General features: G+C 41.7%; 1 protein-coding gene across 4 annotated transcripts in view; it reads left to right on the forward strand.

Moving 5' to 3' along the window:
* The window catches only part of CDH11 (cadherin 11), a 182282-nt gene that overhangs the window by 42051 nt on the left and 124934 nt on the right, over positions 1-15297 (forward strand). The window contains exon 1 of one of the 4 annotated variants that reach the window (XM_017889052.1): positions 9892-10025. The exons of the other annotated variants lie outside the window; for them this stretch is intronic. The gene's annotated coding sequence lies outside the window, so the exon portion shown is untranslated. Of the gene's footprint in view, positions 1-9891; positions 10026-15297 lie in introns of those variants that run through there. 4 annotated transcript variants of the gene reach the window in all.

The raw sequence follows: 15297 nt of genomic DNA on the forward strand, positions 1-15297 counted from the left end.
CAGGGAGCCAGACTTTCCTGGGAAAGAATGTAGGTGGGCAAGCAGCTTTGTGGTTTACTCCGGGGGTTAGGAATCTCCTGTCCATGGCCTCTGGGAAGGAATTCATTCAGGTGGGAAGATGAGAGCCTGTTAGGCAGCCCCTGGAAAGGGAAGCTGCAGCACTGGGGAAGCAGTGGCCCTGTACAGGGTCTGGAGGACTCAGTCCTCAGCACCTTCTTTCCCCTCTGCTTCCCCTCCCCCAAGGACATGTAATGTGACTTCGCATAACATTTCCTTGAATTCATTCTGTGTTCACACTACAAATCACATCTATGTTTGCAACAAAAATTAATTTCAGGACACCTTAAGATACAATATAGCTGTTTGATACATTTTATTTTAGAATGTATTCAGAATGAAAGTTTCTGAGTGATGTGATCCCTTTATGGTTTGGAAGATAAAACGAAAACAAAACTCAGGTTCTCTTGGGGGGTGTTCAAGCCTTTGATCCTGACAGATAACATTATACTTTGGTAGACAACCAAAGTAGACCCCGTTTTGATAGGGCTGTATTACATGGTAGATGCTCTTTACCTTCACTGTGCGGGTCATTGTTTGATTGCCATTGCACTGAATGGCTCATCTGTGGAATATGTTTATCTATCAGTATTTCATACCAATATTCAGAACATGTAATTTGATGAATCAATTTAGGTATTTAAGAGCTATATTGAGGTACAGAATTTAGACAGACATATGCATGTAGTATTATCCATTATTAAATGTATTTAACATATATAAATTATTAAAATGTGAATTTTGATATATGAAAGCAAATGATTTGAGAGGCAGCTTTTCCTAGTATGATACAGTAAAATACAATACAATTTGGCAAGGATTTATTGAATGATGATTATATTCCAGGCACGACCGTTGCATAAATATGCCAGAGATACAAAGATGAATAAAGAAAGAAACCTTTCTTAATGAAGATCATGATGCATCAAGAATCTAAGCGTGTGATGAAACAACCACAAAGGGAAATAATAGTAGCAGGGAAAAGAATGGACAAATTAAACTACCAGCTCAAAAATATCATGAGCAAAATGATGACTAAGAACAAATCTGCAAAAACTCAAACCAAATGAAGAGGTATTTTAATATTTGAATACAGAGCTCTTGCAAATGAATTAGAAATACCATTGCTCCCATGGAAAGTAGGGGAAGCAGCTAACAATACAATTAACCAAAATTATATGCATGACTATACCCACATACACATACATGTATACGTGTTCACATAAAAAATTCAACTGTGTTACTAATCAAAGAAAGATATTCAAGCAATGCATTTATCCCTTTAAAAATGTTGTTATTGTTATTGTGATAGGATGGGGATTGATTATAATGAGCATTTTAAAATAATACTGGTGTGTTTGTTAATTAAAACATCTCTTCTGGAAAACAATCTGAAATATGTACATAGAGGTTTAAAAGTTTTACCTCTTTTGACCCAGTGATTTCACTTCTAAGCACCCGTTCTAAAGGAATAAGCAAGAATGAAGACAGAGATTAATGCACAATTAGTGTTTTTGCATTTGTACTTATAATAGGAAAATGTGAAAACTACTGAGTACCCTAGTAGTAGGGGTTGAATGGTTATATAGTTTACTGTATGTCGGACAAGCAATTATGCAGGTATTAGCGGCAGAGCTCCCAGAGACTTTTTAGTAGAAATTCATGAAAATGCTCAGGGTTTATATTAAGTCAGGTACAACAGAAGAAGAAAAATCTCAATTGCATTTAAAATAGAAAAAAAAAAATAGAAAAAAAATAGATTCTCATATTCTCTCTTATTTTCTCATATATACATTTTATTTTCTAAAATTTTGACACTAAGTCTGCATTATCTGATAATTAGAAAAAATATCAAGAGGTAAAACTTAAAAATTATATGGATACTCATAATGCAATTTGAGCTGAGACCTGTGCAAAGAAAAGAGATGTTTCCAGGAGATGGATCAGTTAATTTCACTTGATGAAACAGGCAGAGAAAGCTAGAGAAAAGAGATGAATTTGTAAAGACCAAGGCATAATTTGCCCAGTTAGACAAGAAAGCAAGGGGGTTTCAAGAGCATAGGTTATGCAAATGACAGAAGCATAAACATACCTGAATGTTCAAGGAGTGAAATTGATCTGGTGTGACTGGGGCACATGCTCTGCAGGCAGACCAGAGGGGTCAACTGAATCAAGAAAGGTGAAGAGGAACAAGGCTGTGAGAAGCTTTTCATTCTCAGGTCATACTAAAGAGTTTAAGTATTAAAACCTAATCCTAGAGAATCGGAGACACAGCAGAATGCTGATTGGAACACACACACATACACAAACATGCATATACACATGCACATGCATGCACAATAGTGTAAGGTAAATTTTATTATAAGAATCAAAGTGAAAGCATCCATTTGAATGTGTGTACAAATACTTTTTAGAAAATATTTTGAGAAAAAACTTTTTTTCATAATAAAATGCAAAGCAAACCATGATAGAAAAAAAATCCTTTTAAAAATAATATTTCCCCTCAACTCCTTTTTGTCCTTCAATGCTTTCTGCCCTGAAATAGATCTGTCATAGAGGTTTTCTTGGTCAGCCACCCTGTAGCAAGTGTTCCATCCCATCTGTCTAGTAGTAGTCACTACTTAGATTCAAACTTTGTGCAGAGAGGAGCTCCATTGTATATGCCATTGCGTCCCTCACACCTGGTTCATAGGACATGCTCATTAATAGTTCCTTCTGAATGGGTTTTCCAGTGCCTTGCATATGAAAGGCTTTGTCAAAATTCATGAGGTGGACCTTGCTAATGACTCAGACCACTTTTAGCTTAGGAATCAACACCGCATATTAGGCTGGGGTAATTTCACTTTTCACATCCAAGTTGGTGTTTATTTTTAAATTATTGTTAAGCTTGGAGACAAAAACAGCTGGACTATACATTGCTTGCAGCCAGACAGTCAGAATCCCCAGGTTCTGCCAAATTCCCCAAATGGCATTAGTTGCACATGGTTCCCTCAGTTTTCTCCCCTGTGAAATGAAGCATCTGGAGTCTGCCTGGGTTCCTGATTCCAGGAGCCTCCCACAGGAATCTCTATTGCTTACCTGCATTGTGATTTCTAGTGCCTCATTCAGCAGAAAACAGCACCTGATAAATGCGCAATGACTTATTGATCAAAAAAATATCTATTAGACTAGAATTTTTTATATTTTGAGATGGGTTACACTGTCCTATGAAGTTTCTGGAAAGTCCTGGAAAAAAAATCAGCTTCTTGCAGTGTGATGGAGATTGTATTCAATGATATTTTTAATTTGGGAGGCCATGGTTTTCTTTGGGGGCTCTCTATACTGCTATTGGGGGAATGATATAATATGAAGTAATGTCTTCGCTGATGCTAATTCTAAAGCTTTCCTGTCACTATGGGGATATCACATATGTCTGATGTCACCAGAAGCACGAATGTATCACATGTCTCAAGCAAAAGGCAGAACGTTTGAGCTCGGTAAACACAGGCACACTCATTCACTAGCAGGGATTTGTAAACTGTTTTTCTACACATGGAAATAGCAGCATGAGTGCAAAAAACTGTAAAGTCTTATAGCCAGACACCATCACAGATTGAGCTCTTGAAATTCCACTATCAGTGTCAGGGCGGTTTCTCTGACTTTTCCATGTTGTCAAAATATATGAAAGAAATATCCTGCAGAATTAACAGAGGATGCGATTATTTGCTTTCAGTGGTAATGCACCTTGGCATAGTGGGAGAGGGTAAGGATTGCTAGAGCAAGTGAGTATAGCTCACAAATCAGAGGATCAACCTAATTGCCACCCTCTACTTCAGAAACACTTAACTGTCTCTGTATTTCCACATCTGTGAATGAAGTCAATGCCGGTGTTAGGACACAGAGAGCCTACAAATGCATTTCTGGCTACCATTAATTGAAGGGAAAATATTTGAGAAGAGTCTTCTTTATCTTTGATATGAAAAAGTAAGAGGCAGCAAAGTCTTAGAGATGAACAGAATAGCAAAATATAGGATGTTAAATCTGTTTTATATGTTCCACCAAATATTTGCAAAATTTGATAGTTCTGAGTCTTATAGCGGCGTGATGATGTAATATTTAATTTAACAGGATTTCCCTTGTGAAGCATATTGTGTTGATTGTAAAACCTGCATGGTTCCTTATAAGGTACCTATAGTTCACCTTTCCACTGTCTTGACTACAGGGAACATGGTAAGATACTGTGTAGGTGAGATGTGATACAGTATTTGTTAACTTCTCTTTTCTCTTTTCTCAGTTGCCATTGCCTTTTTACATTTGAGTACACATTTAGAGTTAGACTAGGCAATACACTCATTTCCATGGTTATTAGTTATTTTCTTTACGTCACAATTTCACTCTTCTGCACATGTGTCTCACAATAAGATATTTTTGTTTTCCCGTGGCTGTGAAAGGAAGCTACACACCATTGAGGAACTTCTACATCATGCCAGGCTATGCGCACTAGTGTCTCATTTTATCCACATGTAATCATCAGTAAAGATGCTTATGCTTATTTTTTTTTCTCCAACAAGAAAACTGACATCTAGAGAGATCAAGTGAGTTTCAGGTGTTCATATGTTAGCATGGCTGAGCCAGAAGTTAGACATGCAGGTATCTTTACTATTTTGTGACCTTTGCAAAAGCACTGAAAGCCAATAGGATTTTTCTTTTTCTCTCTTGGAAATAATAAGATGCAGTGGAAAGTGTATGGGACGCCCAGTCAGGCCAGTCTGGGTATCCTTTCTACTCCTGTTATGCACTCGGTGGCTTTTAGGAAGTTACCAAACTCTCTTGAGCCTCAGTTGCCCCTGAGAAAAATGGGGTTGACCAAAGCTCCCTGCTTCAGTGTCTCAGATTAGAAATACCATGTGTTAAGAATATGTGGCACATATACACCGTGGAATACTAGGCAGCCATTAAAAAGGATGAGTTGATATCCTTTGCAGGGACATGGATGAAGCTGGAAACCATCATTCTCAGCAAATTAACACCGGAGCAGAAAACCAAGCACCACATGTTCTCACTCATAAGTGGGAGCTGAACGACAAGGACACATGGACACAGGGAGGGGAACATCGCACACCGGGGCTTGTGGGGGGCTGGGGAGCTAGGGGAGGGATAGGATTAGGAGAAATACCTAGCGTAGATGACAGGTTTGTGAGTGCAGCAAACAACCGTGACACGTGTATACCTATGTAAGAAACCTGCACGTTCTGCACGTGTATCCCAGAACTTAAAGTATTAAAAAAAAAATACCATGTGCTTCTAGGATGGGCTGGATCAAAGGGAGCCCACACTTATTTCTACCTTTGTCTCCACCCAGTCTCCTTTTCTTTAGGCCATGAGACATCTATGAGGTTATTGATGGATGCTGCTGGTGGAGGAGCAGCTCAGTGAGCCTGAGGGAGGGAGGATTTTTTTTTTTTTCTTATTTGGTTTGTCGGCATCACCCTGTAAAAGAAAAGAACAACCAAAGAAGCAAAGGCAGTTATGCCTTTCAAGCTTAGATGCAGGAATTGGAGGAGGAGTTTGTGGGAGATAAATCAAAGAAAATTGACTAGAATAGATACAAATGAAATTTAAGTTTAACAAGTGCCAAAGTGGTGAGGCAGGATGTGGGCTCCTCTTGCTGAGGTGCACAATTACTGCACCTCAAGGGGGCTGGCTTGTTGGCAAACTCTCAAGGCACAGGTGCACTCATTTCATTCTACTGGGACTGCAGCTCACAGTCCCTCCCAGAGGCAGAGCTCTAGGTAGTCAGTGAATGCTGCCTCCTTCTTACTACACATGCTCACATCCTTTATCAAAAAGAATAGGTACTGTGTATTAGACTCTGCCCATAAATCAGGTGTAAGGTATATCAGGCATCTGATTCCATTCAACATCGTAATCTTGACGGTAGCCCTAAGAAGAAAACATGATCATTTGTATGTTATGGATGAGGAAACTTGGTCAGAGAGGTTCAACAACTTCCCTGGGGTCACACGGCTATTTGGGAGAGAGTTGGTGTATCCAATACCATGTTGTCCATGCTCGCCGTGCGATAGCACCTTGTCTAGCGGTGGAATCCTGGGAGCATTAGGATTTGCCTGCTTCATCAGAGGAGATAAATCTTCAGGGCTGTTTCGCTTGTTAGTGATAGAGTCTCCTGAAATACGCTCTGGCTGTCCTGTGAATGCCAGTGATTCAAAGATCCTTGCCAAAGGATCATCATAAATCCTGCTTAGACAGAGAAATCCCTAATGGAAGAAGGGTTCTTTGCAGCGTCCCACAGCCTTGAGCATTAGTGTGGAGAAGACGACAATTTGCAACAATGCTTGAGTGAGTGTCAAGAGGCCTATTTACATGGTCAGGGACACAGATGGTCCCGTAAGTAGGATTTGATGAAGAGAGCCCCCTCATCCCACATGGAGACAGGGAAACGGGCTTTAGGACAGTGTTGTCTGAAAGGCCATTGCCACATGCAGAGTCCTGTAATCCTCTGCCTGAGTGGCTCTATTTCTTTCAGAGACAAGAAAGCTTGTCGGACATTCTGTCCCCCAGCATGGTGACAATTAAAGGCACGACTGAGGACCATTCCTTTCAGGCCTACTTCCCCCCATTTTTCCCTATCCCAGTCTGGCTGGCAGACCAGGATGGGAGTGCACACCCCCAAATGGTGGAATGATGTGCAGACTACCAGCCGTGCAAGCCTTTCCTTCCATGAATTCAGCCTGCTTATGTTTGCCGGGGTGTACTATGTGCAGGACACAGTGCCATGTTCTAGATAGTGTAAGATTTGAGAGAGGAGGAGGAACTCGTGTGTGTGTGTGCACGTGTGTGTGTGTGTGCACGTGTGTGCATGTGTGTGTGCACGTGTGTGTGTGCGCGCGTGTGTGTGTGCACGTGTGTGTGTGTGCATGTGTGTGCCTGTGTGTTTGGTAATTTCCAAGTATATACACTTTAATAGAGAATATTAACCATTTCTTCCACCTAAGGATGTAAGATGATTTAATATTTCTTTTACAATGTTTTCATTGTTCTGCATAATAATTAGGAAGAAGTTAAAGAGGACAATACTATTTTGAATATGGGTCTTTATCACTACTCAAACTCTTTCTTTTTCTTTCAGTTGTTCTTATTTATTATTTTTCTGTCTCCCCTCCTCTTCTCTATCTCTGTCTCTGTGCACACACGCATATTCTGGGGGGAAGATATGGGCTTGGAAATAGGGAAAATTACACACAAGGGTATATCCATAGGAACTTGTCATAAATGTTCCAGTTCTTGGGTGCTTTCCTTGGGACTTTGGAAAAAGTCATGCCATTGTTCACATATTGTGTGTGTGTGTGTATATATGAATTATCTTACAGCAACAATCCTATGAGGCAGGCACTACTAGGATCCCATTCTATGTAGAGAAACTAAGGTTTAGAGAAGTTAAGCCACTTGCCAGGGGTGTTGCACAGCTACCAAATGTTGGAACCTGGGTGTGAACCCTGAGTTTTTAAATCCAAAACTCTGAACTCTTGCTCTTCCCTGCAGTTTTACTGAAGGGCAGTGACAGACAGTTAATTCGGGTATAGCGAGCTGGCACTGTTTTATTACTCTTAGCAGCAATGTGTCCCCTTTGGAGCCTGGGTGCTTTGCACAGCTCTGTCCTCTATGGCTTTCCTAGCCCTGCTTCCGCAGCCATTCAAAAGAATAAGGGAATGAAAGTTAAATGGACTCCCCAAAGGGCAGTCACCAGGAGCCAATAGGTATTTGCTTTCTTCTATTTGTTTGATTTAGAACAAAACAAAACAACAAATGTTCCCCGCCTCTGGGTCCAAACTTATCCAGACTTATCCACAGCTTTAACAACAGCCATGAATAATGAAAGAGTTTCCAAGTTGTCTGAAAACAACCATGACATCAAAAAGACAACCAAATGAAACCCCGGTGTTTACTTCCCCTCCCCATTCTCCAAGCATCTCCTTTCTCCAAGGCTTTGCTTCTCCTATTGCTGTCTGTGGACCAGTAGTGACCTCGCCATCACCTGGGCACTTGTTAGGCAGGACCTGGACCTCATCCCTTTTCCCAGACCTGCTGGAGTAGAGTCTGCATTTTAATAAGGTCCCCAAGTGACTTGTACATTACAGTGACAGAAGCACACTCTGAAGAAAGAGGAGGACTTACCTCCCACCCAGGGCCAGGTCTAGTTTGGGATGAGTGAGCCCAGCGTCCAAAATTTAAGAGGGTGCCAAAAAAAGGAGTAATCATCAAAAGCAGTATATTAAGAATGAAGGCCAAGTGTGGTGGCTCACGCCTGTAACATCCCAGCACTTTGAGAGGCCAAGGCAGGTGGGTCACTTGAGGCCAGGAGTTTGAAACCAGCCTGGCCAACATGGTGAAATCCCGTCTCTACTAAAGTTATAAAAAGTTAGCTGCATGTATTGGCTCATACCTGTAATCCCAGCTACTCAGGAGGCTGAGGCATGAGAATCACATGAAGAGGCAGAGGTTGTAGTGAACCGAGATCATGCCATTTTACTCCAGCTTGGGTGGAAGAGGGGGACTCTGTCTCAGATTAATTAATTAATTAATTGATTGATTGAGTAAATAAAAATGGAACTAGATAATTGCAGTCTTCTCCCTTCTGGATTTTTAGGGGAGAGGGCAGGGAAAGCTGATGGGGTCTAGGTTTCTTGTTTTCTCTAAATATTCTGAATTTTCAGCAAGTGAAATTACATTGAGTTGTTTCCACTTTGGTCCACATACTTAGATATTATTGGATTTTCAATAACTGTGGTTAGACACAAAAAAATGTAGCATTATAACCTAAGCGTTTATTCTGCAAGGTCAGTTCAAATGGCCAACATAGATCACACTAATGATGATGATAATGATCAAGGTAGGTAGCCCTTATAAAAAGCTTGCTATGTGCTAAGTGCATTGCGTGAATTAACTTAATTTTTATAGGAAACCCCACATGGGAGGCATGCTCTAATCTCCATTTTAGCAGTGAGGTGATGGATGTTTGCAGAGGTTGGGTAGCTGATTTAAAGTTATCCAGCTAGAGACTAGAACAGGTAGGATCAGGCAACTTGCCCAGAGCCCACTCTCATTACTGCTTTACAATATACAATAGCGTAAAATAAATGTAAATTGTATTTAAAATTCTAAAGCAATTTTATGCATCCTTTTCTTCAATATACAAGTATTTCACTGCCAAGTGTGTTTCTGAAAAATCTACCCCTTTAGGTTTTTAAGTTAAAAATGCTCCCTAAAACAATAAGAGTAATAGATAGATGATGGCACTTACTTTTTAAAAATGTCCATAAAATTTTGGCTGCCAATTAAAAAGAAATTGGACAAGAAGATGCTGTTAGTTCAAGGGAAGACAAATAGTTGGAGGTCCTCCCTTTTGGATTGGGACCCTACCATGGGCTGGGGTTACCATGAGCCTGGTGGGCACGATGTGATCCTGCCTCTGCCTGACTTGGCTTCTTCTCTGCCTGTTTTGTAGCAACCACTGCACTTGCCTTTCTTGCCTATGTCTGTGTGGGTCTCATTAGCAGTGGGTGTGTGTCTCACGACAGTGGCTCATTCACGGGGCTGCTGGCAGTGCCAGGGATCAGGAGCCGCCTCTCCGTCTGTCCAGAACAAAGCTGGGCTGAGCCCTCTCACGGTCCTGTGGCCCTTGGTCTCCCCACATGAGGTGTCCCGAGATTGAAGAGAGAAGGTGCCTCCTGGCGATGGCATTGCCCAGGCTGGAATCTGCCTCTCAAGGAAGTCCCTCGGCGGCCAGCTGCTGCACTGTGACCTTCGTGATGGTGGAGTGAGTAGGCACTGGAATCAATACGCCTGGCCTCTCCATCTGCCAGCCTGAATGCAGGTGCCAGTTACTACTGCCCAGCACGGACGAGGGACGGGAACGGTGGCGCATAGATCCCGGCAAAGGGGATTGGCTTTTGTGGACACAAGCTGAGGTTGGCAGTGCCGTTTTATTTATGTCCTGTCCCTGCTGTAACAGGGGCCGCCTCTGTACGCCTTCGCTCTTTCTGTACTTTCGGCTCGGGTCGCAATCTTCCTTTGATTCGGGGTTTGTTTTTATTCCAGCCTGGTCGCTGCTGCCAGAGCCACGGCTCAATGGCTTGTCCTGGACTGGTGATCCGCATGTCAGGAGTTTCCAAAAGTTTGTTCCGGTCTATCTTTGAGAGAAATAGCATGGACTGGATCCCATCGCCAGATTGTGGTGTCGGGGGACACGTGCTTGGGGCACTATTTCCATCTTCTGTCTTTGTCTGGTCTCCTCCTCATTAAATCTTCCTGGGTCTGTGGAGCTGACTACCAATTGGTGCCTGACCTAGTTACAGAGAGCCAGTACGTAGCCCCTTACTCATCATCATAAATGGATCATAACGGTTTGTTCATTGTGATGCAAAGTGGGCTCTGCTATTTTAGAGTCATTTCTCCCTTTTTGGAGTTTGTGCATGGGGATGTATGTGCATGTATTTATGCATGCATGTGTGTATGCACACGTTTGTGTGTGTGTGTGTGTGTGTGTGTGTTGGGCAGCTGCCTAAATGAAGCTGGCATTTTCCGTTGCTATGTGGGGGCTCTGCTTTTGGAAAACACTTCTGTGGTGTTGTATGGAATCCTTAACAGGCTTGCTTGTTTCCCTGCCTTGACCTCCTTTCATTTTCCACTGGGAGCACTTTCTCTTGAGCACAGGTTCTCACATTTTCTGCTCATGGTGTCAGCTCTGTGGCCACTCTTCTGCCAAAGGGCACCAGGGAGTTCCTCAAAGGACCTTTTGAACTGTTTGTTCAATGAATGAAGAGTTCGGTCGGACAGTGACGAGGACAGCACACACCTCTGATTGGTCCCTGCCTCAGAATTGCTGGGCATGACTCATGCATTTGGCTTTTGCCTCTGCTGATCTCACAAGCCGTGTGGGAGGCTGGGTTTTTTTTCAGCGTCTCCCAGAGTCTGTGACCTTTTCATCACCATTTTGCCTTGCATTTTGAAGAATACTCTCCCTGAACAAACTGTGTTTATAAAGTAACAACCAACTCCTTTTCCTATTTTTAATTATTCATTTATACCTATTTTCCAATCAGAGTTTCTAATCAGTATGCGTTAATCAGAGTTAACATTTATTTATTTACTGAGCATCTTCTGTGTGTCTGGCTTACACCAGGTGCTGGCACTAGGAAAGTGAACAAGATTCAGTCTTAGCAGGGGTTTCCAATGCATAATAATATTTCTGTTAATTCACACTAATTTGGGTAAAATTTATTGCTCACCCATGGCATGTCTGGGGTGGTGCCAAGTGCCTTATGGCCTTATGTATACCCCTCTTTTAATCTTCAAGGCCATGCTGTGAGTTTGCCATTAGAGATACCACTTTACAGATGTGGAGACTTGTACAGTCAAGTTGAGTCACTCACTCAAAGTCACACATTCAATTACAGGGTAGAGGCAGGATTTGAACCCTGGATTGTCAGACTCCAAAACTCCCCCCATGGAGATTATAGTCACCAGCTCCTTGCATTCCTTCCTTCACTCTTCTACTGGACAGGTGTTTGCTTTTGTGGGCATGAGGAGTGTCCTATGTTCTCTCTGTGTTCCGTGGCTTTTGGTTTAGTGTAAGGTGTCTGAATATCCTGGGTGCAAATGAATTTGTTGCCCCATAAAATAATGGAGCTTCTAGGTTGCTAAAATATGAGACTTACTTACCTCTTGATTGTTTAGATGGGGAAAGTGAGGCTCTGAGTGCAAAGGGATTTGTCACAATCGTACAGTGGCAGGGTCTGGCCTTAAACTCAGCAACTCTGTTCTATAGGCTGGTGGGGTTATTGGCTAATTTATTCTGAGTGAGATGGCAAATCTCAAGAGTTCTCCTGGGAAATTCTATCCAGGTTTGAGGTCAGAGCAGCCAAAACTAGATACAATGCAAGCTCATGAGGGGCAAGGTTCTAATCTTATTCATCACTGTGTCCATCCATCCCTGGTCCCCAGCACAGTCCTGTGGTGCAGTTGTTGGTCAACTGATGTGTGTTGGAGGAATACACTGGATGAAATGAAAGGAGCTTCCAGGGAGAACTTTCTAAGGTTCATGCTATGGGATTGGTAGTTGCTTACCTTTCTTCCTGGGGTCTCTTAACCCAAGATTTTAGACTCAAATTCATGGTGTCAATAGTAATTAGACACTTCGATGATTCAGTCATTTGGTATTGTAAAACTATTTTTCTGTTTCTATTTTGGAATAAATTGGCTTGTTCTTTGGGCATCTCTGGGCAGAGCAGTTTTTCCTGGCTGTACAAAAAATGGGTGCTCAGGTATCGGTATTGGTACCCAAGCTCACTTTAGATGTGGCCAGCTCAGGTATCTATGCTGCAAAAGAGGTGCTCCATGTGGCATGAAGTGACTACAAGATTAAAAAGTGTTTCCAGAACAGATAATGCTTTAACCATTATATTAGAAATAAAGAAGAAGAGAGGAAAGAATTCACCCGGAATTCATTCACTCTGACTCATGAATTGTCCTCATTTTCTTCTTCCTCCTACTATTCAAATTAGTTAGAAATATTTTACATTATTGTAATTAGAGTCCAGATTTGACATCATAATGAACCATGTGGAAATAGTCCCAAGTATTTTCCCATGTTTCTTTATAAGTCACAGCATTGTGACTTTGGGGAAAGTCTGCTATTCCATGCGCAGCATGTATTTTGTTTTACTTATTCTCCTGTTACAACAAGGCAATTGTAACTTTATGGGAATGTAAAAAAGTGTTTCTTGTTGGCATCTGGGTGAAGCTTAATGAGATTATTTAAAGAATTGCAATACCGACAAGGTCCTTTACTTCAAGTGAGTTATTCTGTTTAGAGTCAGCCTAATGCTCTATTTTCCTAATAAAATAAGAATACGTAAAACATGCATAGGGAAACATCAAATTAGTCAAGATTAGAATTCTTTTTGTTCTTTTTCTATTTTTTATAATTTTAATAATTAAGATGACATCGAAAGCAAGCATCTTTCTTAATGACTTGGAGCATTTTTCTTATTTCTGAAAATGAGTGGCATTTAACTGAAAGACGAAACACGAACATCAATAAGAAATTAAAGCGAATGGCTTAGAAATGCTAACCTGGTCTTTAATGTTTCTTCAGGAAAAACCACTAGAAAAGCAGAAACCTGTTCAAGTAAATCCATCTGCTCACTTTTAGGTCAAACCTGTTAGGATTAGTTCTTTAATGAGGTTACAGGGTTTTGGGCGATGAGTCTGCAGAAATGATCTGGTAATGAGCTGACTTTGAAGAGAAGGTTGAGAGAGCTTTCATTAACTCTGTTTGCATCATAATTTGGCAAGGTCACTGGAGAGAGTCTTCTTTAGGCCACTAAAAATAGACAGTCTCATAGATCCAATCATGTCGTCATCTCTCTCTCTCTCTCTCTCTTTTTTTTTTTTTTTTCTGTAGTCATGTCTTATTTTGGGAGCTCTCTTCATTCTTCTCACCCACCTGCCTCCTCTGGAACCCTGCGATTGCTTTGTATAAGACACTGCCTCCTTGTGGGCTGAGGAAGAGAGGAAAGACAGGGCATTTCAGGCCCCTCATTCACCTGATTACTTTATCTTGCAGTTTCCCTTCCTCCCTCCTTCCCTCTTTCCCTTCCTCTTTCCCTTCTTCTCTCATTTCCTTCCTTTCTTCCTTTCCTTTTTTCTCCCTTCCTTTGTCCCTCCCTCTCTCCCTGCTCCCTCCCTTCCTTCCTCCCTCCCTCCCTCCTTTCTTTCTTCTCGCTCTCCTTCTCTCCCTGCCCCCACTTCCTCCCTCCATCACTCCTTTCCCTCTTCTCTCCCTCCCTCCCTTCCTCCATCCCTCCCTTCCTTGCTTCCTTCCTCTCTCCCTTCCTTCCTCCCTCCCTCCTTTCATTTCTCCATCCCTCCTTCCCTTCCTTCTTCCCTTCCTCCCTCCCTTCCTTTCTTCCTTCCTCTCTTCCTCCCTTCCTCCCTTCCTTCCTCCTTCTGTCCAGTACTTTGTCCTTCTGTTCCTTAGTCTCTCCCTTCATCCCTCCCTCCTCCCTTCCTTGTCTCCTTCCTTCCTTCCTTCCTTCCTCTCTGCTTCCCTCCCTTCCCTCCCTTCCTTTTTTCCTCCCTACCTTCTTCCCTTCTTCTCTTCTCCCTTCTTCCCTCCCTCCTTCTCTTTCTCTGTCTCACCTTTACATAGGTCCCAATTCTATGCGTCACTGTGCATAGAAATACTTGATGTACAATTATTTAAAAGGTAAAAACCATGAATGAATGAAAGAGTTCCATTTCAAAGTAAAAAAAATGAATGAATGAATGAGCAACAAAGAAGACAAAAACGATGAATGAATGAGCACCATTGCAAAGTAAAAACAACGAATGAATGAATGAGCACCATTGCAAAGTAAAAACAATGAATGAATGAGCACCATTGCAAAGTAAAAACAACGAATGAATGAATGAGCAACAAAGAAGACAAAATTCTTGAGAGAATGGCAGGGCTAGAAAGACTTCTGCTTCCCTTGAAAGCATACTTCACTACTATTTTAATAGCTCCTTCTTTCACACTTTTGTACCCCCATTGCCAAATATGTGCTCTACTTACATCGTGTATGTGTTGTATCTATGCCTTGTCATCTGTCTGTGGTTGTATGCATCTGCCCGTGTCTAAACATATACATCTGCTCAGAATGAGGTTCTGTAAAAATTCAAAGGATTCATTTAACTCCTGGATTCTTCGTTTCTCTTTTTTCTCCTGTTCATTCCTTGAAGTTCATGCAGGTTTTTGGTAAAGAAAATCTTACCCTAACCTCTAAAACATATAGCATGGATAAAGTAGAGCTTCTGTGGATTAAATAGAAGAAAGGAGAAAGTTGTAGGAGTCGCCAGAAACCTCCCTCCAACTCTCCTCACCACACCACAGCCCCTGCAACAGCCTTTGGGATACCCCAGGAATACCACTCTTTGCCAAGAACAGTTAGTAAAATCACTAGATTAGATCACTGCTGAGTTTTCATTTGGCTCTTACATCCTGTGATTTGTGATGTCTCTCAGACTTTAAGTCCGGCTCTCTGTGTTTATGGTTTGCAAAAATGCAGATGATTCCCCAGTAGGTACCATAGGAACTATAAACACGATGCAGATGACAGAGTTTCTGCTTTTCATAACCTCATAGGGACTGGAGGAGCAGGCAAACAGTTGGGAAAATGATTTCTTAAAACAGCAAAA

The sequence above is a fragment of the Rhinopithecus bieti genome, unplaced genomic scaffold (genome assembly GCF_001698545.2).
Source record: "Rhinopithecus bieti isolate Rb0 unplaced genomic scaffold, ASM169854v2 scaffold_18285, whole genome shotgun sequence".
Taxonomy (NCBI): Eukaryota; Metazoa; Chordata; class Mammalia; order Primates; family Cercopithecidae; genus Rhinopithecus; species Rhinopithecus bieti.